Source organism: Oryzias latipes, chromosome 10, assembly GCF_053564925.1.
Source record: "Oryzias latipes strain Hd-rR chromosome 10, Olatipes_Hd-rR_3.1".
NCBI lineage: Eukaryota > Metazoa > Chordata > Actinopteri > Beloniformes > Adrianichthyidae > Oryzias > Oryzias latipes.
Window position 1 is genome coordinate 28,149,644 of NC_136246.1, and position 24,681 is coordinate 28,174,324.

The 24,681-nt window shown below is 37.3% G+C and overlaps 3 long non-coding RNA genes across 3 annotated transcripts in view; all 3 read right to left on the reverse strand.

The window, feature by feature from the left end:
• Positions 1-24,681, reverse strand: part of LOC144994924 (uncharacterized) — a 591,488-nt gene that overhangs the window by 155,848 nt on the left and 410,959 nt on the right. The gene's annotated exons all lie outside the window — the stretch shown is intronic.
• LOC144994926 (uncharacterized) overlaps positions 1-24,681 on the reverse strand; it is a 405,433-nt gene that overhangs the window by 99,050 nt on the left and 281,702 nt on the right. The gene's annotated exons all lie outside the window — the stretch shown is intronic.
• Positions 6,165-6,947, reverse strand: LOC144994964 (uncharacterized). The gene is made up of 2 exons (XR_013658704.1): positions 6,525-6,947; positions 6,165-6,411 (listed from the first exon to the last, which is right to left on the reverse strand). It is a non-coding gene; the product is annotated as an uncharacterized LOC144994964 (long non-coding RNA).

A 24,681-nucleotide genomic window follows, 5' to 3' on the forward strand; every position in this document is an offset into this window, starting at 1 on the left:
GCTAATCACAACTATTAGGCAAAATCTATGTTGTGTTTTGCTAAGGTAAAGATTGGAAATAAATCTTATTTTGAAAATCAAGTTTATTGACACAGCTAAAAACTTAAAATGTAAAAGGTAAAAAAGGTTATCTCAGGTAGTACTGATTTGATATCTTGTCAATAGAAAAAATTAAAATAATGACGCATGGTGTTGACGCAGTACATTCAGGTAAACAAAATTGATCCTTAAACTTGGCATTAGGTGCATGAACAAAGTGAATGGTTTCCAGCTTTTTTGGCTCTCTGGGCTCACCTCTGGAAAAAATATTGACCTAAACATACTTTTATTCAATGAGCAGTCATCTTTTTGACTGGAAACGATATAGACATCCACTAAAAAGTCATAAAACAACGTGGAGAAAAAAAAATTGCAGCTTTTATTTATATTGAAAGAAAAAAGTGATTTGTACAGAATTTGCCATTGTATAAATCCTTTTGGGTTGACAGTTAACCAAAGTGTCATGTTAAGCCAATATGAAGATCATAATCCTTTATTTTTCCACCATTTAGGGAGAAAATAATGTCACTTAACTCACTCTGAAAAAAATATAAAGCTGTATTTGTCGAGTGTCTGTGGATGATTGTGTCTTTTGATAAATATCTAAATTTAAAAGCAATAATAATACACCTTAAGCAACTTATTACCTCTTTTGTTAGCAATCATAGCCCCCTCCTATGCCCCTGCCCCTTTTTTCATTTCTTGTATCCTTGTCCCCTATCTCTAATATCCTACTCTCCCTCGTTCTTCTGTTGTTTGTCCAGTCAAAAAGAAATACATAGAAATATATTTAAAAAATAAAGATTTATTTTAATACAAAGGGAGTTTATACAAATATACACCTTGTGTGTTAAAAGCTACTTAACATCCCCCCCCACACACACACACAGGAACATTTGTTCAACACAAGAGGCCCTTAGCACCTTTCTGAATGACTTGTTTAACAAAGTTTCTGGTCTCTTTTTGATTACAACATTGCTTTTGTGGTGAGGCATTTTTCCAAAAGTAGTATATCTTAAATGCAAAAAAAAAAAAAAAAAAAATGGAGAATGCATTCCCAACTGACTTTACTGCCTTTGTAGTTTGAGATGTAGAGTTTAATCAAAATTTCCAAGGTACCTGTGACCAATACTTTGTGTTATAAAGGGCCTTACGTGTGCAATATGTTCTGAATACCAAACTAAATAAATAAAACCTTTTTTTATGAGACTATAAAAGGCTGAAAACTCTTTCAGATTGGTTTGATTTTCTGGCTTTGGCTCTTGAGCCACTGGTTTTGAAGATCTGTTAAAAACAGCCAGCATCCCTTTTCTCCATCTGTGGCTCCTTTATGATCATGTCTAGTGCACAGGCTCCATTTGTGAGATGCAGATGAAGCGGGGCCTGCACATTGGCCTTCTATAGACTTGTTACCGATGTGCTTTTTGATCTCCTGTTTGGTGCATAAGCAGCCTTTTTTATGTGTCAAAGCTCGGTCTCTTGCTCTGAGTTGAAGTTGACCCGCTCTATTACGTTTTTGTCCCTTGTTTGTGATTCCAGAACCGATATGATTAAAATTTGTTCTGCCCTTTTCCACAGTTGTTGGTTGTTGTACACCAGCAACAGCTCTCTCTCTCTCTCTCTGCAGCCCTTTACAGCTTTTTTAGACTTGATACTGCAGGTATACCATTTATAATTTCTAAACAGTGATCAATAGTTGGAACTTTGCATTGCTGCCATATGAGAAAACATATTTCAGGACATTTTCTTATTTCCGCAACTTTGTACAACGTCAAAACAACAATTCAGTTCTATTAATTAGCTAAGACATTAATTGCCATCTGCTCTCAAAAAGGATTGAGTATGTGATCAGCTGAGTGTTTCCGTATCACGTGGGTTGCATAAAAAAAATTTAAGTTGGGGATAACTTTGAGATGCAAATGCAGTGTGTCACAAGAGAGACTGAGGCAGATGAGGAGTTGGAAATAGATTATATGAGTTGACAGCCACTAGTGTCATATACTTTTTTCATCATATGAACGATCATCTGCCAGCAAAGTTTCCATATCTCACTATTGCATGCGTACTCACACACACAGTTGTCTTGGTGATTGAGTAGTCATGGTTTAAGGCCCTGACCAACCTCAATATCCATGTAAAGCTGCAATGAGCCTGTGGTAATGAAAGTCTAACATGGATGCTGTAATAATTCTATGATGTATTGTGACACATCAGGGAATGAGAGAGATAAATCACTACAGCTCATTCAGAAGATAATGACTGCATGAGCTTGTCTTGGTGATTGACATGCACATGAAAAATTCAGGTCACTAACTAACATGGAATAGTGTAATTATATTCACTAAGAGGTATTCATGTCTTTATTGACAAAAACCTTTAGAAAAGCTGCTGTCAGCTACAATATTTAGTCCCAACTGTTTTAAAGTGGAAATCTGCCTTGAAGACAAGAACAAGGTACGCAGGTGGGTGGCTGGTAGAACACATTTGTTTGTTTTTTATGCTAAATGAAAATGATTTTCTATCTTTGCCAACACATGGGAATACTTCTTTATGAATTCAGTTTGAAAGGTTCTAAGCAACACAAAACTGAAAATAAAAAATAAAACGTATAGACAAAACTTAAAATATATTATTTTAATTAAATGCTTTGTTAGCCATTGTATCTTTGGACAACAATTCTTTAACAAATCCCATTTGTTAAAAACTGTGCCGATTTGACTGCATCAAAGGCCAGGTCAGCCATCCAAACTAAAAAGTCTTAATATGCCCTTATGGGCTGTTTGTAGGCGAAAAATGGGCAAATCTGCACAGGGCATAAAAGCTGTACGGTGTGCCTGTAGAGCCATAATGTTTGTGAACATTTTTTCCTACTGTCATGTGGTGTCCAGCAGGTCATAGAGAACACGTACACAACGCTAAAGGGTAAGTATGGGGGAAGTAGGTGAGATGCAGAGATAGATTAATAATTTTTTCAACTTCCCTAAATCCTGCGCACTGCAAAAGCAGCCCATTAGTGCTGGTGACGTGTAAAGTGCATACTAACTTGCGTGCAGCCTGACTATTAGAAATGAGGAAATTAGACAATCAGGGCGTAGTTTGTGAGGGCAGTTACATTTTTGTATGGTCAGTAAGGGGCAAGTACGGGCACCTTACTATCGACTACTCTAGCATAAATGCATCATACAACAGCATTACCCATATGTCATGAGTATGCACAACTTACTATAGCCGTACGAATAATTCATGACACCACACGCACAACAAGGGAACGTTCCATTTTTATGACGCCTCTTGAGGTAGCCTCACGAGCCTCAAAGGGAACTGCAAGACACAACTGTGCTCACCTAACGATGCAACCAGTTACTCTCCACAACCCTCCGTTGCCCTGAACAACCTCAACACTCATAGCACCTGTACAGGTCAACCCCCCCTCAGGTGCATGTGACTAAGGCTTACCCGAGGATTGGCCGAATGAAATGCTGATGGTTTGTCCAGTAAAACGTTAATGACCAGATGTGAAAGCAGGCTTTAAATTCTCCATTCATCATGTCATTTACCCTTAAATATGCTTTCCTCATCAGTAAACTCTCAATGGAAAGATGTTTATTGTTCATGTCAGTAAATAAAAGTTTTGCTCTTATAGTTTAAATCTTTACAAATCTACAACAGTCTTTACAAGCTGGTAGTTATTGTGGCATTTTTGCATAAAGGGATAAGCAGGTACATGATAAACAGATGTTTACCACTAGGTTGATGTCTTTGACACTGTAAGCAATCTTGCATCATTCTCTTCTTATTTCTGTTCTCCAATGACACATAAGAATACCTCTGGGCTTTGAAAGCCTCCGAGAAGCGACTTTAGACTGAATTCATGTTGGGTTGTAAGTCTGTCTCAACAATTCTAAGCAACAAAAGGTGATTATAAATTACTATTTAACATTGACCAACAAACCTCAAGGATCTATTTTTGTCAGTGCATTTAATTGTTGATTTATTTCATTTTCATTTAACTAAATGAAACCGGGAGGATGTATTTACAGTGGGTGAGTGGGTGAGCACATCCGCCATATATCCATTCCCAATATTTATGATGCAAATTGTATTCTTCAGACTCCTGTCATGGTGACTGGAATTCCCCTTTGCAGTCACCTCCACAGACGGACAAGAATTTTGACAATCTTCTAATAACTTTTTTTCTTTCTACAGATTTTATCTGACAAACCTTTTCTTAGGAACTCACAGAATTGCCATGTTTTTTTTTAGAAGATCAGGAGCAGCAGCTTAAGTCCACCAGTCATATTAGAAGAAAGGACTTAAGATTTCAAAGCAGTTCCAATGTCTCAGGATCTATTTAACAGATAGAATATGTGCATCAAATATTTCTACATAACATAAAATGTTCTGTGCTGTAAGCATTTTCTCATATATTTCATATTTTAATATGTATTTGAAAAGCTATACTTCTATCATGCAAAATGATTTCTGGCATTTTGATTAAAAACTTGTGCTTTTATGAATTAAGTCACAATAGATTTATATTAAGGGTAAAATGTACCAATAATGAAGATACAAATCAGTAAATGATGATGTTGCAGAAGGCAGTTTTTTTCTTTAACATGTTTCAAGCTTTGATTTCCTGCAACATCAACTTTTTTTTTCTTCCTGTGTTTAGGTATACAAACGGTGTTTTGGCTCTTTATTTGGCTTTACTACCTGCAAAAATAAAAATCACAAGAAGAACAAAATGATTTTCATTTGGTAGGTTGGTAAAAAAGTAAATCAAAATTATTTATCTCTTTTGGTAATGTCAATCATGTTTGTTTGTTTTTTTTTTATCTAAGAAAAGAAGAAAAAGAACAGAGGAACCAAAGAAAAGGCTTCTTTAGCCAGTAAACCCACGATCAGTCTGTGGGCTGGTCTACATGGACAGCCAAATTGAGCAGGTGCACATAGACATAATATAAACTGATTCATCAGCCAAGGACAACATGTTTATTCTAAAGGAAGCAGAGGCTTAATGAATCTATAATATCAAATCAAACCAAAAAAAATTATTTGCATTTCTGATGTGAGCTTTCATGAACCACAGTCTAAACTCTGAAGATGACCAATTATTGACACAGGAGAGACATCATAGTCTCTGACATTCAAACCCTAAGTCTTTTCAAAGACCCATTTGGATCATTTTTTGATCTTTCCACTTTTTCAAAGGGTTCCCCATAGTCTTTTAATGATGACTGTGCCATTTTTAGCCTAAACAACAAAAACCTGTCATTTTCTAGGATACAGTTTTCTGCAGAGCAGCAGGAGTTCATCAGAAATTTACCTAAGTTGTGGAGGGGACCATTGGCATGATGCAACCCCAACCCCCCTTCCCCTCGCCATTGTTGAGAGCTCAGAGTAGGGAGATGTGGCCCGCTCATTGTATTTTCTACATAGCAAATAAGCTCTTTTCAAGCTGAAATTTTTTGTCTGCTTTTTATTTAAGATCTGAATAAAAAAAATTCTCAGAATTTCTTTTTTTATTTGTTTTTTTTAATACATATCCTCCATCATCAGAAAATGCCACAAGAACATCTTATTTGTAGTGGGTTTTAAATTTCAATTTGGACCATAAAACTGTTTCCAAAATAATCTGGTGAATGCTATGCCTATTATAAAAATGAGGAGGCTCCCAGTTATGTCCAGACCAAAAAATGTCCAGCTGGAGAAGCGCGGGGGAACTGCAGCTTACAGCCCCTTACATCTGTGCTACCAGATGGCAACACTACTGGGGGTAGGTTTACAATACTGAGTAAATTAGCATGTGGCCACAAACTATTAACAACAGCAGTGGATGAAGACAGAAAGGGAGATGAATCACAGACTCAAAGGGCTCATTTCAGTAATGATCAGACCTTTCTAAACAGGGCTGCACAAAACAATAATACTCCAATCATAAAGTCAATCAGTGCTGACACTTTAATTAGCCAATCACATCAGAGGGTTTCTTTAAATTAACAAATTAGCACTAGTGTGAATAATTATTATATGGGTTTTTGGGTGGAATAAACTCTTTGGAGTGAGACTCAATGAGCAGACAGCAGGTGCCATTCTAAAAGCAAACCTACATGTACAGCACAAAGGTAAGACATTTGTGTTTATTCAAGTATTTCTTTGTTGCTTCTTGACAGTAATTGTCAAATGTTTTATTACACTGCTGTAATAAAACATTGCTGTTTGTTTCTCTTTTGAATGGAACTGCGTTTGTTAATTACATACATTTGTGGGATGACAGGAATGGTGGAGTCGGTGTTTGAAGAGACAGAAAAAAAGCCCAAATGGTCCATGGCAACTGTGACTTCTATTGACTCTGTATGGATGGATTGATGTCTGAAAAAAGAAAACAAAAATTGGATATTTAAGAATTTATGCATTTAATTAGGAGCTTTAGAATGTTGTGGAAATACAAACTCAGCCCCAACAGCCTGGAACCTCCTCCTTACACTGGTCACTCTGCTGTGGCAGGGTTCGTGTGGTTCATCGACCAACGTAGTTTCCATATCGACAGCAGATTTGTTTGAGTTGGTCACTGTGGCATGAACAGCACACAGTTTGGGCCAAGATTAAGGGGATGCTTGGAAAATCACATCTTGGCATTTCCGCATCCTGTCCTTTAACAATGACAAGCATGCCCATTAAACAAATCCCATACCATTACACTTCCCCCACCAGCTTTGTCAATTCAGTAATCAATAACATTTTTGAGTATTCTCCACTCTGACTCTTTGATCGAGTGTAGGAAGCAAACTCTGTACTTATCAATAAAGTATGTTTTTCCTACACTTATCAATAAAGTATGGTTTTCCTACACAGACCAGTCTGAGAGCAGCTTCTGCCAACAGCAGAGCCGGGAAAGGGCAGTCATGGAAAACATTTCCCAGCAGCCATATAAGACCTTAGAGTGTCTGTTCCACGTTGTCTGAGCATTAAGCTTTTTGCCCACCAACCTTGTTTGCAAATTTGTAAAAGTGTCCTGTTTGCCACGTCATGTTATATTTTCCTTTATATTTATTGTCATTATTTATATGACAATACTTTCATTCATCCAGGTTGATTACATCATAGTAGTAGGTTTAGGGGCTGTCATCTGGACTTAGACAAAGCCTCTTGGATAAGAGGTAAAACGTCTTCTAACTGTAAAAACTAAGTCCAGAAGTTAGAAGTTAGAAGACGTTTTACCTCTTCTCCAAGAGGCTTTGACTAAATCCAGATGACAGCCCCTAAACCTACTACTATACAATGTCATTATTTACATTATTTTTTTCAATCACTAATGCACTTTTATCTAGTAACAACTTAATAATTATTTTCTGTTTTAAGTGACCAACAGATATTTTGTGTATTTGTATAATATTTGTTATGTTTTTAGTCATAGATATCATCATGGCTTTTTTTATTACTGTATGAAGGTTACACTGACCAGAGAGCACTTTTTAAATTTTATTGTACCCCAAAAAAATTTGATTTGAAATTGATTTTATTTGAAATGGTTTAATTCAAGCAATCAAAGCAAGAATATTGCACAAATCAATACAATCAGCAGTTACACCTTCATACAAAGACTTATCAACTTAGGATGATTAGAGAAAAAAGATAAAGACAATAAAGAGCTTTCTTTCAAGTACCCACTCTAAAAACACCATCTATGAGTTGTGGAATGATTATGCATTTCATGATACTTACTTACTTTTTGATTGTGCATACACTTGGTTCTTCATATGCATGAACATTGTGTGTTGTAATAATGACTGTGCTGGCTTGTTGCAAACTGCAAGCAGAACCGGCATGCATTACCATATAAGGGCATGGAAGTGCTGATGGTTGTCTTTGTTTTCTGTTTGTGCATTAATATACTTTCACGCATATTTTCTTATTGAAAAGTACAAGTCACAAATAGTGAGTTGTTGCACCTAAACTCTCTAAACTGAACTCCATTCTGTCTTTTCACTCTCAATTAGCTTTTTGAAAATATTTTTCCTGTTTGTGTATCATTATGTTAGTAAGACTGTTGGACACCAGTTGCTGGGGCTGATTATTCTGCAAACCTGTTGCTCATTATTCATCTCTCCCACCAGTGGATCCAACCTCTGGCCTGTCAATGCAGGTTTATCAGTTTCTCACCTTCTGTACAAAGCAGTCAATTGCCAAATACAAGTTCGCGATGAAACAACACCCAAAACGGTAATGTTTTACTAACTTGGAAACCTCCCAATACCCACCCGCTTATCTTAACAGGTTTGCTCATCTCCAGTGACTTGTCAAAGGTCAGCATTGGTATTCTAACATGAAAAAATGATCTCAGTTTAGCTTTTTGCATCATTTTTCCAAACTCCTCCCTTTCAGCAACAAAGCAGAGGTGCAGGGGTGTTCCTGAGTGTGTTTGTGTATTTGATTGGCTGTGACTGAAAGACCTCTTCGGTCGAAAACTCATTATGTCGGTGGCAAAAATTCGGAGCACGGCTTTGTGGTAATTTTCTCCCGCTCATTATTTTCTATGACTGAGTGAGTGCGGGTGTCTGTGTGAAAACAATTGTGTGAAAGTAAAAGAGCAAAGAGGTGGAGTCGAATCCCTGCGGATGCTATTACACCGGTGCACTCATAGAACATGTGTTGTTATTGGTTTGGGCTCTCCACCCACATTTGTAAAGGTCCTTCACCTGATGAGGGTGTAATAACTTTGATGAAGCAGGTATTATAGTGTGTTGCTGTACCTGTGGGAGTTATGATGTATTTGTGTCCATCTTTGCAGAATTCATTGTGTACAACATAGTAAATTCAGTTTACTCCATAATGTGCCTGTAAAATTAAATGTTTTTTGCAGATTTTGTATTTGTTTCCTGCAAAACTGATTTATCAGAGCCAAAGAAACCAGTGTGTCTAACCAGAGTGTCTAAGTAGATTTGCAGGAAATGCCCATAACTGCCAGGATAAAAATCAATTCCAGCAAAAATTCAATTTATCCCTGCAATGGATGCTCCTGTACAGAAACTCTGACAAATAGAGAGCTGGAGGGTGTGGCTTTGTTGTATGCAACTTTAATAATGCAATGTTTTACTACAAAACTAAATGACTCTGCAAATCAATTTCCCTTTAAGCAACATCATCCTCTTGAAAACAATATCCCATAGGAGTCTTTCCAACACATAAAGCAGCAGTTTGTGTTTGGAGGCAATTTGTTGGGGGTTATTTTCCCTTTCTATAAACACGTTCTATTTTTGTGGAATCGAACTGTGGTGCAGACAGAAATATCTTCTTCCTTCCATTCATTTTTTACACACAGCATGTCATTATCAGTGTCACATGGAGATGGAGCATGTCACAGATGACAAATAACACCCCGGACACGCCACAAGCCCTCAAACATTCACCGCTCCCTGCAATTTAGCTTCCAACATACATGTCTATGCCAATTAAACCAACACTAATCAGTACTGTGGTTCATGCATGCTCGCTTAACCTATTATTAGAAGCTAAGGAATTATGCATGCAATTTTTAAGCAATTTTAAGGCCTTTACTTATATTGACCCAGTACATTTACATTTGCAAACACTCTTTAGGCCAGCATCCTAAGTGACATTTGCAGTATTAAAAAATAAAAAGGAAAGCAAAATGACATGCACATAAAATCGTTATCCATAGGGGAAAAGTCGATTATTTCAACTGATTAAACTCATTAAATGAAGTTTTTTTTTTTATCTCATACTTATTTCTTGTGCTATCCTAGGCACTTTAACATTGGGAGTTGGGTCATCTAGACCCACTAGACAGTGCACTGAACCTTTTTTCTTCAATGATTTGTGATCTTCACTGGTGTCCATGGATTACATGAAATCCTCTTCACCTTTATCCACCTTTGTCATGGTAGGGAGAACACGTCAATGTAAGGGTGGGTTCATAGGATAGCACAATGGTTAAAATAACTCTTTCACTTTGCTTGCAGCAGCTTTTGACTGTTTCAAAAAAAGGAAATTGCAAGAAAATATGAACTGCTTCACAAAATGCAGCTAAAACTTACACAAACTCAACTTTGGACGTGAGGAGTGTCAGATTCTTGTTGTAGACCCCACTTGTTAAAATGTAATTTCACACTAACAAAGATTGTGCTCACACCAGATACAGTTCCTCCAACTAAGCTAGACCAGGATTCTCCACCCATGCAGGGTCCCTGCTGACCTCCACTCACACTGTGAACACAACGGGTTCAAGAACCGATGTCACTGTGCTGCAAGTAGTGCTGGTATGTACATTTTTTGAACGTCTACCCAATTTAGTAACAACCAGCAGAATTGTTGAAGAAAAACATTTCCTTTCCTGCTAAATGAATATTTTTATTTGTTGATCATTTCAAATCCATACCATACAACATTCCACCAAAATCCCTCAAGGCGGCAACAGTGTTTTTTTCTTAAAATAAGTCAGATAAGAGGGATCTCTCCAAACAGACAACCAACTTTCATTATCAACAACACTCAAACCTGAGTCTTATGGATTGCCTACTGGGAGTATAGCCAAAAACATTTGCAGCAAGACAAATGTTGTATACGTCTACTGCACTGTTTGACCTTGCTTTACAGCCCTTGAAGGTGCTTTTCAGTCACAGTCCTGTTTACCCATGCACATTCACATTCACACATAAAAGTCAACTTTGCTGCCTTTCAAAGTGCAAACCTATAGCAACCAGGAGCAGTGTGGGGTGAAGCATCTGGTCTGAGGAAATTCCGCATGTGAGCTGGCAAGGCAGAAATCGAACCTGCAATTCTCTAATCTGAGGGCGACCACTCTATCTTTGTGAACTGGCAGCCCAGGACAAGAAAAACCTTACTGGTTTAGTTAGATTTTTTTTTTTTAACCATTTTGAAAACACAGCAACACAAAATATTTACTTTGCTAACATGGTTCATTTATAAAGTTTAAACTGATACTTTTTCTGCCTGATGAGAAACATCCGACCTCTACCTGACTAAACAGATTTGGGTACAAACAATGACTGCATTATACTCTCTTAATTATTCTTTTATAAAATAATTTTTCTATATATATATAATCAAGATGTTCTGTTTTTGTAACCATCAAATAGAAAACATGGAAAAAAGAGGAAAATGAGACCTTTGGAAAGGGTTTTATAGGTGAACCATTGGAAAACACCTGGTTTTATCTTTTGGTTGCACAAAGGGATGCAATACACAGCTTTAACCACTTTTAAATTAGATCCAATGGTCTTTATATATAGGGTACATATTTTTACAGTGGCAAATATATATATTTTCTTTTTATGATTTTTTTTTTTAAGTCATTGGTGGAGACCATGAGGCAAAGGTAGGCAACCTACATCCTCAAGGGTTCTGCTCCTTTTTGAACTCCCCTTTGTTCTTGCAGCCTTTTATTAGAATTATTACATTACAAAAATGTGTTGGTGCCCAGTGAAATGTTTGGTTTCTTTGCTAAGAAGGATTTTTATTTTTTATTTTACAGGTGGCGATTGTGCATGTTTCACCATTTTTGTATTATTATAACCACATCTATTATATTGAAAGAAACACAAAATAAATGTATTTATATTTATTAAATTAATCTTTGAAAGCCAATTGCTCTATCTCATCACTAGTCATTCTTTAAGGGCTTACGTGTATATCATACAGCATCTCATTATCTGTACATGTTCTTCAAAAAAAAAAGCAAAGTACTACGAAGGTTTTTACTTTCTAACCTTTCTTTTCATTGTTAGAAAAATCATTGGAGCTCTTCACCTCCAATAAAGTCAAGAACTTAGCTGATATAGATGAAAACTTGACGACTTCATTACTTGCTGGCTCATGCCCTGCAGCTCTGTCTATTTCCAGATGTTGCTCAGTCTGCCGGAAATATGTAACATCAAGTAATTTGAGTGCAATTGCAAAAATATTACCACAGCATGAAAGTACTTTTACTTTGCATAAGCAACTTTTTAAGAATTGGTTTATTATTTTCAAATCTCAGACACAAAAGAGAAGATTGCAACAGGTGGAAACATCTTTAAGTTTAACCTTTTTAAAAAAAATGTCATTTCCCAAAGTATTTTTTTTTATCGACTTATTTTAAGGGACTAAAAACTCTTTTGTTATAACTGAGAGATGACTCATTTTGATCACATTTAATGCTTGAAACCTCAAAGCTTAATTTCCAACTCTGACCCGTTAGTGGAACAGTCTGCCAGAGGACCTGAGAGCCGCAGAGAGCATTAATGCTTTTAAGAAAAGGCTCAAGACCTATCTTTTTAACCTGGCTTTTAGCTAATTTTGTACTACTTTTATTTATTTATTTATTCAGTTATTTATTTATATGTACTTTTTATTTTTATTTTATTTATTTATCAATCCATTTTATCTTGTTTTATGAACTTGAACCTGATTTTTAATGTGTCATTTTAATTAACCTTATTTTAATGTTTTATTGTTTTTATCAATATGTTTACTTTTTTATTCTCATTTTTATTCATTTTTATTTCCGGTGCTTCCTCAGCTGGAACCTCTCCCTCTGGGTTGGCTGCTGTTCAGCCACTGCGGCTCTAGATGGGGACCTGCATCACCGCTTAGCTGTGGTGGAGCGGTCCCCGCCTGTGATGCTGCATCTGGCTGTCTATGCGGCTGTTCACGGAGGGGGAGGTTCCAATTATTAGCGTTTCCTGCATCCTGTTTTTGTGCTCAGCCTATTTCTCATTGTCCTTGCCATCACTCAAGGGGTGGGAGGTGTGAAAGGAGTGGGGGGCTAGGTCCGGGGGGGGGGGCCCTATTTATTTATTTATTTTTATTTTATTTATTTTTAATTCGTCAATGCTTGTTTTTATATTTTGTTGTGTTTTAATGTAAAGCACTTTGTGTTATATTTTTATATGAAAAGTGCTTTATAAATAAAGTTTGATTTGATTTGATTTGACTTGGTAGTATGATTATAGCTTTAAATGTTTTGGGAGGAATGGACTTTGATGTTAAAGACACACAGAGGGTGAGACACGAAAGCAGACATCAGTCTGCAATCCATCCTTGCCCTTCTGAAAATTCTTGTCCATTCAGCTCTAAAAAGAGAGCACTGACCGTGTCTGCATGATGCTGATCGCTGTGTAATGATTTCCTCTCATTCTGATCTCATCCATTTAAAGATGTGATCATTCTGGTGTTAGTTAGAAACAACAAACACTGGATGTGTATTTTTACTTTTGTTGCTTTTGTTTACTTTTCCTCCTTCACTTCCTTATCAGTGAGCCATACGATCTTTAAATCTGTTGAATGAATGTTAAACGTGTTGTTTTCACACCACAGATGCCGAAGACATCACTAAATCACACAGACAACACTGGACTGCAGAAAACATCAATGAGCTATATGCATTAGTCTCACTGGAAGGAGTTTAATGAAAAAAAACAAAATCAGCTTTTTCTCTTTTGGAGTAGAAATGCATAAATCATGAGGCTTTGCATGGATAATAATAAAACTTTAGATTTCAGAAATACTGAATTCCAGAAATCAAAACGTAGGGAAGAAAAAGGTCAAAAAACAAAAGTTATTTCCAGAAATAAAAAATGAAATGTTAAAAAATGGAACAAAAAAAAAGAAACAGAGAGGTAGGTTGTTGTAGGTCATTAGTGATTGGAAGATGAGGTTTCGGTTTTGGGCGAAGAGGGAAAGCAGAATGATGATTCCCCTGAACTAAGGTAGAGAGTTTATTGAATAATTAGCGAATCTTTGCGGTCAAAGATCTTCTGTAGGACGATCTGTAGATCGATGGATGGAGTCCACTGCTCCACACACCCGTCAGATGACTCACACGGATCAAAACACACATTAAAAGGATAAACAACTAGGAATATGTTAAAATGTAATAAATAACACAATAAAAACAGTAAAAAAGGGATTAAGAGAAGTAAAATGTAATTGGTGTTTTGGTTTTGCCATCCCAAATCATTTCCTCTTGAAAAGGTGAACAAACCAAACAAATCAGTGATGTCCCCTAAAACACCCCTTTTCTGATTTTATTATTTTGACGGATTTTCTAACATTTGGTTTTGATTCTGCAAATTAAATTCATTTTCCAAAACATTTTATTTATTAATTTGTGGATGGAGGGAGGGATGGATGGGTTGTGTTTTGATTTCTGGAATTTTGTTTTGATTTCTAAAATGTATTTTTCATTTGCCTTTTTAATTGTTTTCGGTAATCTTTAATATGCTTTTGTGTTGAGTGATTTGTTAATGTCATTTGAACTTTAGGGTCACTGTATGCTTTGTTACGATCAAGTCATTTTGTGACAACTTGTTTTGTTTAAAGAAACAAAAACCAAACAAAAAGGGGTGCTTACTTTCGGATGTCTACAAGTTCTGCCATTTTTTTTTCTTTTTTAAACAAAAAACATGTGCCCAACTCTGAAAGCATAAATCGTCCCTAAACTCTAAAGTTCACTACAGCGACAGAGAACTTGAAGGAACTGGTGGTGCCACCTCTTTTAAAATTCCGCGACAAGTCATTAAATGGTGCTTGGCATTCACAATTTAAACTTGAATTTATGATTCTTCACATCAAGACAAAATGACTTAAGCCCAGTCACCTAATACTGGTGATTGTATTTACCATTATCTGGCCCAGTAGTTTTTCTTGAGCCATAGAAAGAGACTTATGCCTCTGTCAGCTGATGGCTTAGACTCATTATTAAAAGCCTATGGATTTATGGTCAGTTTATGACCAAGTCAATATAGCTGTAGAGAGGTTCAGAGCAATATACTCTCATTGAGCTAAAGCCTTGATTCTGCAGGATTTACTTGGCAATAAAATCATGTAAGCACACTATATATTTGCTGCAGCAGTGAAAAAGGCAAAAGCTTTTATGCAATAGTCAAAATGCGTATGACAGTTGCAGAATGTTCTCTGAAAGTTCCCATCAGTAAAGCGCACAAAACTGTATGATATAGAAGCAACAGCAGTTTCCTTTGCACAGAATTTGCCTTTGTGTAGAGTTATTTCAATCGTTGGATCATTTTCCTCTCAGCTTTTCCCTTCAGGGGCGCCACAGAGAACTAGCTTCCTGCACCTAACCCTGTCTTCTGCATTCTGTACTCTAACACCAGATACCTTCATCACAGTTTTACCTGAAAGGATATGCAATTGATGAGATGTGCTGAACACACATATCAGAAAACCACCCCCAAATGTATCCAGTTGCAAATTAAGGAGATGCCTCTGTTATGGTGCCTGTCAGTCTCCTCCCCCTCCCCCTCCTGCTCTGCTCCTGACTCCACCAGCTGGGACCAATTCACCTCATCACCTGCTCAGCTCTTAAGGAGTTCCAGTCCCATTAGCCTACGCCAGTTCGTTGCCCTTTATGGTGACTAAACCTGGTCTCAAGTCTAGCTCATGTTTCCATGTTTAAGTCTGGCGTTGCGTTTAACTTGCCTCTCCCTGTCTCAGGATTCCAGCCTCCAAGTGTCCGCTGTGTGGATGTCAGTCCGAGTCCTCCTACAGTCCGGTGGAAACCTCAAGCTCTGCCAAGCTGCGCTCTTACCTCCAGCCACGCCACTAGCCACTGCCCTCCAAGCCACACCAACTTTCCTGGAAGGAAAAATAAAACTCTTTACTTACAGTTCACCTCCTTGTCCTCATTCTGAGTTTCAGCGTCTGGGTCTGTCAATCCTTCAAGTCATGACAGCCTCTTTGTAACTGAAAAGTAAACCCTTAGTCACAGGCAGGGCTTAAAGTAAGATGGTACAGTCCAGTACTGCGTAGCAGAATATGATGTAGTGGAGGTACCCCGTATTGGCTGGAAGATCAGCTGTGAGGCGGCTCTTTACTGCTTTAACACTTATTCAAAAGCAGCTGCAGTCTGATACCGTTATAACTGTGAAACAGAAGCTTTTAGTCTCATCATTTTAGCGTCTCTGTGGTTTTTTGTTTCTTATCATCAATACAAAAATTTCATCTCTGCTGTTTATTCCCTTTCTTTTTTAGGTTGAGTTATAAACCTGCTTTAAAAAAAAGTTAAAGAAAAAGAAAAGCAAATGCATCAATCTATACACATGTACTTAGTTAAAAGCCAATCTTGGAGAAATAAGAGAAGGGACAAGAACTTTAAAACTTTGGCACAACGTTCTCAAACGACCACATATACTGTAAGGGGGTTTAACTTGTTTCTAATTTCGTATAAATGATGGTGGAAATGCCAAGCCAACAAAAGCTGCTGCATAAACATGGACCATTTAGCATTAGCGCATTAATGACTTCATCCCCTTAAGCTTCGCTGCTAGCATAATGTCTAGCACTTCTAGAGGCTGTATTCTGTTCTAACTGTTGAGTGAGCATTGTCTTTACTTTACTAATTAGCTTCTTAGATTTCTAAATATAGCAGTAAATTTTACAGACTACACATCTAAGAAAGGGTATAGTTGGATAAATATAAAATACTTCTCATTTTAATGTATATTTGTCAAAGCTATTTTCCAAAGTTTTCTGGCGTAATTTTCAATTGTTTTGCCATTTTTTATTATTATTCTCTGTCTCCCAAAGGAACGCAACGAGTTTTATCGTTAACTCTTTAGGAAATCTGCCTATAAAAGATTTTATTTTCAATTCAGCTGTACAGTGTGTAATGGAGCCATGGTATTTTAATGGTGCCAGAAGAAGCAGTGCAACATTTAGGCAGATCTGCTTGACAGTTTCATTGGGGGCCTCAAAGGGTTTCACATGAAGGGCTATAAGCACCACTTTAAAGCATCAAACTGAGGACAAAATAGAAAATTAGGATGAAGCATTATGGCTTTTGAAAGTGAGATCTTCCTAGCGAGCTCTTTGGAATGATGTGGTGTTGGAAATGTCCAATTTATGCAGAATGAGTGGCATTATGGCATGTAACAGAACGCATCATTGGTTATAAAACTGTACATGCAGTAATTGAACATCTGCTTTGGGTATAAACTGGATCAGAGTGCTGTGAAGAGCAGTAGAGAATAAATAAAACTCTCATTCCACATTATATGAGCTTTGTATTATCCAGATATGGAGAAAAGGGTGGACTGTTGTTTTGTATTTAGCGCTGTCAGTTGATGCCAACTTGGGCCTTTTTCTTTGCAGTTTGTTGGTTTGCGTGTTGGAGGTACATTTTCAGGAATTCTTGATTCATTTTAAAGGTTTTCCAGATTGGAAATCAATGTATGGTGAGTGTGCATCAACCACAAGTCGTATTTATTTTTGGGTAGATTTCTAATTGACCAGCAGGACAGTCAGTGTAGACTTTCTGAAGCCTTGTTTCCACTGAGCGGTACGGTTGGGTTCGGTTTAGAATGGTCCAGGACCTCCAGGCAATTCAGTTGGACTGCCACTGCGCATTAAGGATGAAGCTAGCAACAACAACAATGGAGGTCATCCAGCATCCTCTCTGTCCTTTGTAGAAACAAAGCATTTAATGTTGTTTGAGACAAGAATGTGGGCGGCGAGGAGGAATACAGCTCCTTTCTTTAGTCGTAATGACCTTCAGCCAATTAACGGGTTTCAAATGTAGCTCCGCCCTATCCGATATGTTTAAAAATGTACGATTCGATCTGTCCGTTTTATAATGGAAATGCTTAAAATACCAGACTGGACCAGACCAGACTGTACCACTCCATGGAAACAAGGGTTAAATGACTCTAACCCTCTACCTTTGTGGGTGAGATATACAAAATCAGACTCAATAAAGGCTTAAAAAGTACACAAGAACAGGGTTTTTGTAGTAGGATTAGGGTTTGAAATTTTAGTTTTCTTAATCAAAACCTATCAATGTAATCTAACAATGATACTATATATTTTTTTAATAAGAATAAAAAAAAAAAAACTTTATTAAGCATATCAGAGGCCACATCTGACTGTTAAAAGTAACTTCATTTATAGATAGAAGATTCGTTGATATGTTTTTGTTTTATTTTAACTACAATTAATTGTTTTCAGTGCATGTGCATATTTTGTGTAATTCCCTGAAAAAATACTGTTTTTATACATTTAAGTTTGAACTGAATTGAATTAAGATTTTTGGAAACGATAAATTGGTAGGGTCAGCTGTGGTGCAGCGGTAGGGCGGTTGACCTCCAATTTTACGATTTTGGGTTCGATTCCCGCCTTGCACCATGTGTCGAAATGTCCTTTGGCAAGACACTGAACCCCACCTTACCTTTGGTGGAAGGTAGGCGCCAGTGTTCGGCAGCGGAGCCGCCACCAGTGTGTGTGATGGGACTGTGACTGTAAAGCGCTTAGGGCCTTCAAGGAAGGTAGAAAAGCGCTATTTATTTAAGTATACACGATTTTTTAAACTTCATCCAAAGCCCTTTTCAAAGTTTGCATATTGTCAGTCGTCTGTTTATGACACTTATTTTTTAAGTGTATTACTTTGAAACAAATAAATACAGGAGGAGTAAGGTTTTCTGGTGTGGTATATTTGGTGGCGAACGTTTGCATCAATGTCTCAGCAAAAACATTAAAACTGTCTTTAGGGAGGATTGCATTAGAGAGTTTGGGAATGATAGGCATATTTCATGTAGCGCACTAAAGTGTGCATTTTTCTAATTGATGTTTTTTGTGTTGAACAACTGGAGTGTGTTCAAGTTCAACTGTTGTGGGTTTTTTTCAGTTTCAATTAAAAACTGAAAATGGAAACAAAAGCATGACTGCTTCTGGTGCTCTTGCACTGATAATCTTCACCTTGGGCACAGACAATGTACAAACCATGAAACTCTTCAGCTTTGCTAACTTTTTGCACAAAATATACTTCGGATGGAGAAAAAACAGCACGAAAATAAGTGTAATCGTTTATCAAAAGATAAACACAAGTAATAAAAGTGGCTAAATCGCAAATGTTAGTTTCACTTTTGTTTTTTTTCATTTCAACACACCTGTCATTTTTGTTTGCTCAAAAACAAGACTGTTTGAATTGAACTATTTGGCAAATTCAACAAGTATTTGAACCTTAGCCTCACTCTAGAAAAACTTCTAAGCTTAGAATCTTTTCTTGAAGTTGCTCTCAGATTCAACAGATTCCATGTAACCAGTGTTTGAGCTTCTGTAGTTTAGCAGCACTGACACACACTGCTGGAGTGTTTTGTTGAACAGGAGAAGCACAGGAAGTACTTGTAAAAATGGAGGCTGTCTACACAAGTGTGCTTTGCACAAAGCTTGTGTTGGGTCAGTCTAAGCGTCAGCGGTTAAGAAAAGGTTTATACTCTGATGGTTCTGGTCTGCAGTTTGCAACTGTGTGAGCTACAAAGATGGATTTTGACCTCATAAATAGTGAGCTTTAAGAAGGCGACCACGCCTTTAATCCATGTGGAAATAGTAATGTTGAAAAAAATGTTAAAAAAGGCGACTAAAATTAAACATTTCACAAGTTTTAATATGAAATTTTGTTAAATGTGCCAGCCTTGTTTGTCTCCTCTTATATTTCACCTATGTAACAAGGGCAACATATGCAAAAGTCCTTTGTAGAGAACAATAAAGGAAAATGCATTTGTCTGTCAAATTAAATAGTAAAATATTGTAGCATTTCTAACTGGTCCACTATTTTTTAGGACTCCTTACTTTCATGGCTTATTCCTGGTACACCAGTCGAAGTAAACGTAACCTCTGACTTTTGAAGTTTTTTTTTTTTTTTAAATACATTTTCTTCTTCTTTTTTATCTTTTAAGATTCATTTAAGTTTTTATTTCTGCATTATTTATAAATAGCAACTGCAAGGAATGGGAGAAGCTGTAAGGTTAAAGCACATTTTAAACTGGAGTCAGTTGTTATGGAACCGCTCCTGAAGCCCTATAGAACAGAACAGAATAGAACTTCTTTCCTCCCACAAATGGGAAATTACTTTGCTACCACAGCTCTATTAAAAACCGCAGACAGATAATAAATAATTGTCAACACTCAAAAAATATTACCCACAATAATTAATGTCCAGTGTAGATTAGAGTCTATTTGCTGACATAAAGAAAGATCTGCCAAAGCGCTCCTTCCTGTATAGCGAGGTACTAAAGTCTCTGACTGTAGGAGCTCCTCAGTGCACCCACAATCTCATGCAGATGATGATGATGAAGTGGATTCCAGTTTTGTAACAACCTTCTCTCACCCATCACAGACTCTAGGGGTTATCCCAGAAAAGAACCGGATCTTCGTGCCCATTTTTCACTCTTCTATGGAGTGAACTTCCCCAGCATCTCACTCCGTAGAAGAGGGCAGCGCCCCCAAAAAATGTTCATGTCAGGGTTTTTTTGTATATTCCTAACAACACAAAAATAAGAATGTTTTGTCAAGTTAGCTGTTTTTCTTTCACTTCAACCGTTTAATATCAACTGGTATTCTTTAACTTGTCCGGAACATTTGTTAACTGCTATGCTTGCTTGTCAGTAAAAACCACAGTGTGGAGAAATGAAATCTGAGCAGGTCTAGGTTCAAACCAGCTTGAATGACATTGATTGTGTTTAATAGGTTGACTCACTAAGACATAGCACTGCTTTGTCCAGCAAGGAAACAGTTAAAATCTCCTTTAGACAGCACAAAGAGGTTTACCTAGTGCTGTCAATCAATGTACAATATATATGATTTTTAAAATACATATTGGCCAAAATTCTTTCAAAAATAATGAAAGCCTCCAGTAGTAAACCATTTTTTTATGCTTCCATTCTACACATCTAAAAATTATAAAATAAAAGCTTGGTTGTTTTTATTTATAAGTGATTTGCATCAGATCAGTTTTGTGTATGCACTAGCTTTTCCCTCGCCTCTTTTAAATGTCTTTAAGAAGTTTGCAAAAGCTAACACTAAGAAGTCCACAAGCGTAGAACTCTGTGGACTTCTTCTCCAATTTGGTCTGCAGTAAACCTAGTTTTTCCTGCTTGTTAAACTGATAGTAACACATTCCCAACACAATCGCACAAACTAGTAATTTGTCAACATCTGCATTATAACAAATCCTTACACCATCACCGTGCTGGGTGATAGTAATCTCCACCAGCAGCTGAACATATGCCAGACCCGATGGTTCCAGACACATGCAGATACCCTCGTAAATATGAATGCAGAACATTGGCACACAAATCCCTCACTCTATACACTGCATGCGTGTATTCCCCAATTCTCTGTATGATATTTTAAACAGAAAGACAACTTGCTGAGTCTGGCAGTGCAGAGCAGCCCGGTAGGAGGTTGGTAGATGCTGGGAGGCAATAAACTACAAGTCTAAAGACACACAGCCACACTGCACCTTTCAACAAAGAACCAGATGGGTCTTTTCTAACTACTGAGCTGGTGTCAAAACCTGCCATTCAAAGGCTAAACTACTATTCTCATGGTATAATGTTTCATCAAAAAAACAAACACAAATTTCAATTGGCAAACAGGAAACACTGAAAAGACTCAGTCCGGCAGGAAGAAAGTATTCATTGTTCTGTCTTCTCTATTTAGTCAACGTTTCCAAATCTGGCAAATTTTGAGATTATTCCAATTCAGTCAGTGAGTTCTCCCTTGAAACATTTTCTTTGTTTTACTCTTCAGGCGATCTCCCCCCTTTTTTTTCTTATAAAAAAACACTTTTTGACATAAGTTTTGAGTTCTTTGGGGATTTCAGACTACACATGAAATAAAATAATGAAATAAACCATCACCTTTTCCTAAAAATAATATCCGCCTAAGATGGGCAGGCACAACATCCATTCAGTACTGCAAAAGTTATCAGCAAAACATAAACACAACACCAATGTAATCTTGCATCTCTCTGGTTATCGTTTCCTTATTTTCTGAATCACCTTACTGTTTACAATATTGGAAAGGGATCCTTCCTGGAGGGTTGTGAGACTGTGAAAATAAACTCTTCTGAAGAAACATTACTTTCCTCAAAATAATCCTGACGGTTTTAAATGTGAAACACTCCTTCAGTTCAGTCATTTACTATGCCGCTCTGGACCAGCCGGAGCCTCAAATCAACAAACAGAGCTAGATCAGAAATCTGTAGATGACAACCAACACAGATTAATGTTTCATATCACCTGTCAATATTTACCATGAGGACTGGTAAATATTTTTTTTATCTTTAACTCAATGTGACCAAATATATTGCTACAGTGGGAAAATGAGCCCATACATAAAAATCCATACCATTACATATTGGTAAATATTTGCCGAGCTTGTTTTCTGTGTCTACATAAATACACTATAAGACAAATTTTAAGTGGAACATATATTGCTTTATAGATTAAAACTTTTTCAAGTGTTCAATGTTGAGACGTGGACTGTTGCTGCTCCTACTCCATCATAAAAAACTGGAATCAAGTCCCATTTGAAAAAATAAAAAAAGGTAAAAAACAAAATCAATATAGCTACCAAGGACACACTAATACATTTATTAAACACTCCCAGTAACTCTCCAATAAAACATACAGTACCTCTCTGACTCTGTTTCTCTCCCTCACAGTGATTTGATCGCAGGGAGCCAACCACATCCATCTCTGTCACTCGCTTAAACACACAGCAGGACCCACATGCACGTGAACATTTACCACCAGATGCACAAATGGAACAAAAAATGTAAAGAAAAAAATGCCTTGAATTTTCCATTTCACATAGGATCTTGATTATTTTTACAGATGCACACATTTCAGGGCAAACGTGTTTCAGTATCCTGGTGTCTTCACATCCCAAAAAGACAGATGGGTATCTAAACAAGTTTAAATTACTTTGGGTTCTCAGAGGACACATTAGTTCTGTGTGTATGTGCACTACTGATAAACAACAAATAAAAAGTGAAAGGTTAGAGGATATAGACCCTTTGAAAAAAATTTGATTTTATTTGCTGCAAAGTTCCATCATGTGTCCATCCAATTTCTTGACCTGTCAACTAGTTTGGGAGTACAATGGGACAAGAGTATATCTTCCTGTTGGTTATTCTCCGAATCTGTTATAATGTTATTCACTTTGACCCATTTTAGTTCAAATTCATTTACAACCAAATCAAGTAATTCATTAAACGCTGACGATTAAACTTCAACTCTCATCCTAATATACACTTGCTTTATTAGGCACACCTGTCCAACAGCTCGCTAATGCAAGTTTCTAATCAGCTGATCGATCACATGGCAGCAACTCAATGCATTCAGGCATGTAGACATGGTTAAGACCATCTGCTGCAGTTCAAACCGAGCATCAGAATGGGGAAGAAAAAAGGTGATTGAAGTGACTTTACTTGTGACATGGTTTTTGGTGCCAGACGGGCTGGTCTAAGTATTTCAGAAACTGCTGATCTACTGGGATTCTCACACACAACCATCTCTAGGGTTTACTGAGAATGGTCTGAAAAAGAGAAAATATCCAGTGAGCGGCATTTCAGCAGGGGGGAAATGCCTTGTTGATGCCAGAGGTCAGAGGAGAATGTCCAGACTGGTTCCAGCTGATAGAAGGGCAACAGGAACTAAAACAACCACTGTTATATCCCCAGGGCTCCAGAAGAGCATCTCTGAACGTATAACATGTCCAACCTTGAGCAAGATGGACTACAGCAGCAATAGACCACACCGCATTCCACTCCTGTCAGCTATGAACAGGAAACTGTGCCTACAGTTCACACAGAACCACCAAAACTGAACAACAGAGGATTGGAAAAATGTTGTCTGGTCTAATGAGTCTGAGTTTCTGCTGCTGCATTCAGATGGCAGGGTCAGAATTCGGTGTCAACAAGATAAAAGCATAGATCCATCTTGCCTTGTATCAACGCTTCAGGCTGGTGATGGAGTGTCATGGTGTGGGGATATTTTCTTGACACTCTTTGGGGCCTTTGGTACCAGTTGAGCATGGTGCTAACACCAACCTATCTGAGTATTGTTGCTGACCATGTCCATCCCTTTATGAACACAGTGTACCATCCATCTTCTGATGGATACTTCCAGCAGGATAAGGCACCATGTCATAAAGCTGGAATAATTTTAGAATAGTTTTGTTAACATGACTGTGAGGTCACTGGACTCAAATGGCCTCCACAGTCACCAGATCTCAACCCAATAGATCACCTTTGGGATGTGGTGGAACGAGAGATTGGCATCATGGATGTGCAGCCAACAAATCTGCAACAACAACGTGATGCTGTCATGTCAATATGTGGCAAATTCTCTGAGGAATGTTTCCAGTACCTTTTTGAATCTATGGCACCAAGGATTAAGGCAGTTCTGAAGGCAGAAGGGGGTCCAACCTGATACTAGCAAGGTGTACCTACCAAAGTGGCCGGTGAGTGTATAAAAGAGATTAAGCATCACAATGAAAAAGACTTTTCTTTATTGAGGGCAAGATTTGTAGAGACTAGTTATGCAGGGCAGCCATCTGACTCAACCAACTATAACTATAAGAATTAATTAAACATTGTCACACTAAACCAAATGTTCTCAAAGGCATATCTCTTGCAAAGTTATATAAAAAATACACAACTCTATAAACAACTCTATAATCTAAGCAAGACATGCAAGGTGGCCTCTGGCTTCTACCCCAATATTGTGTTTTTACTCTGATAAACAAGCAGTGATGTAATCTTCCATCTGCTCATCATTTGATTTCACCACTTCTCCTGTAGCTGGCAGCTGTGGGGGC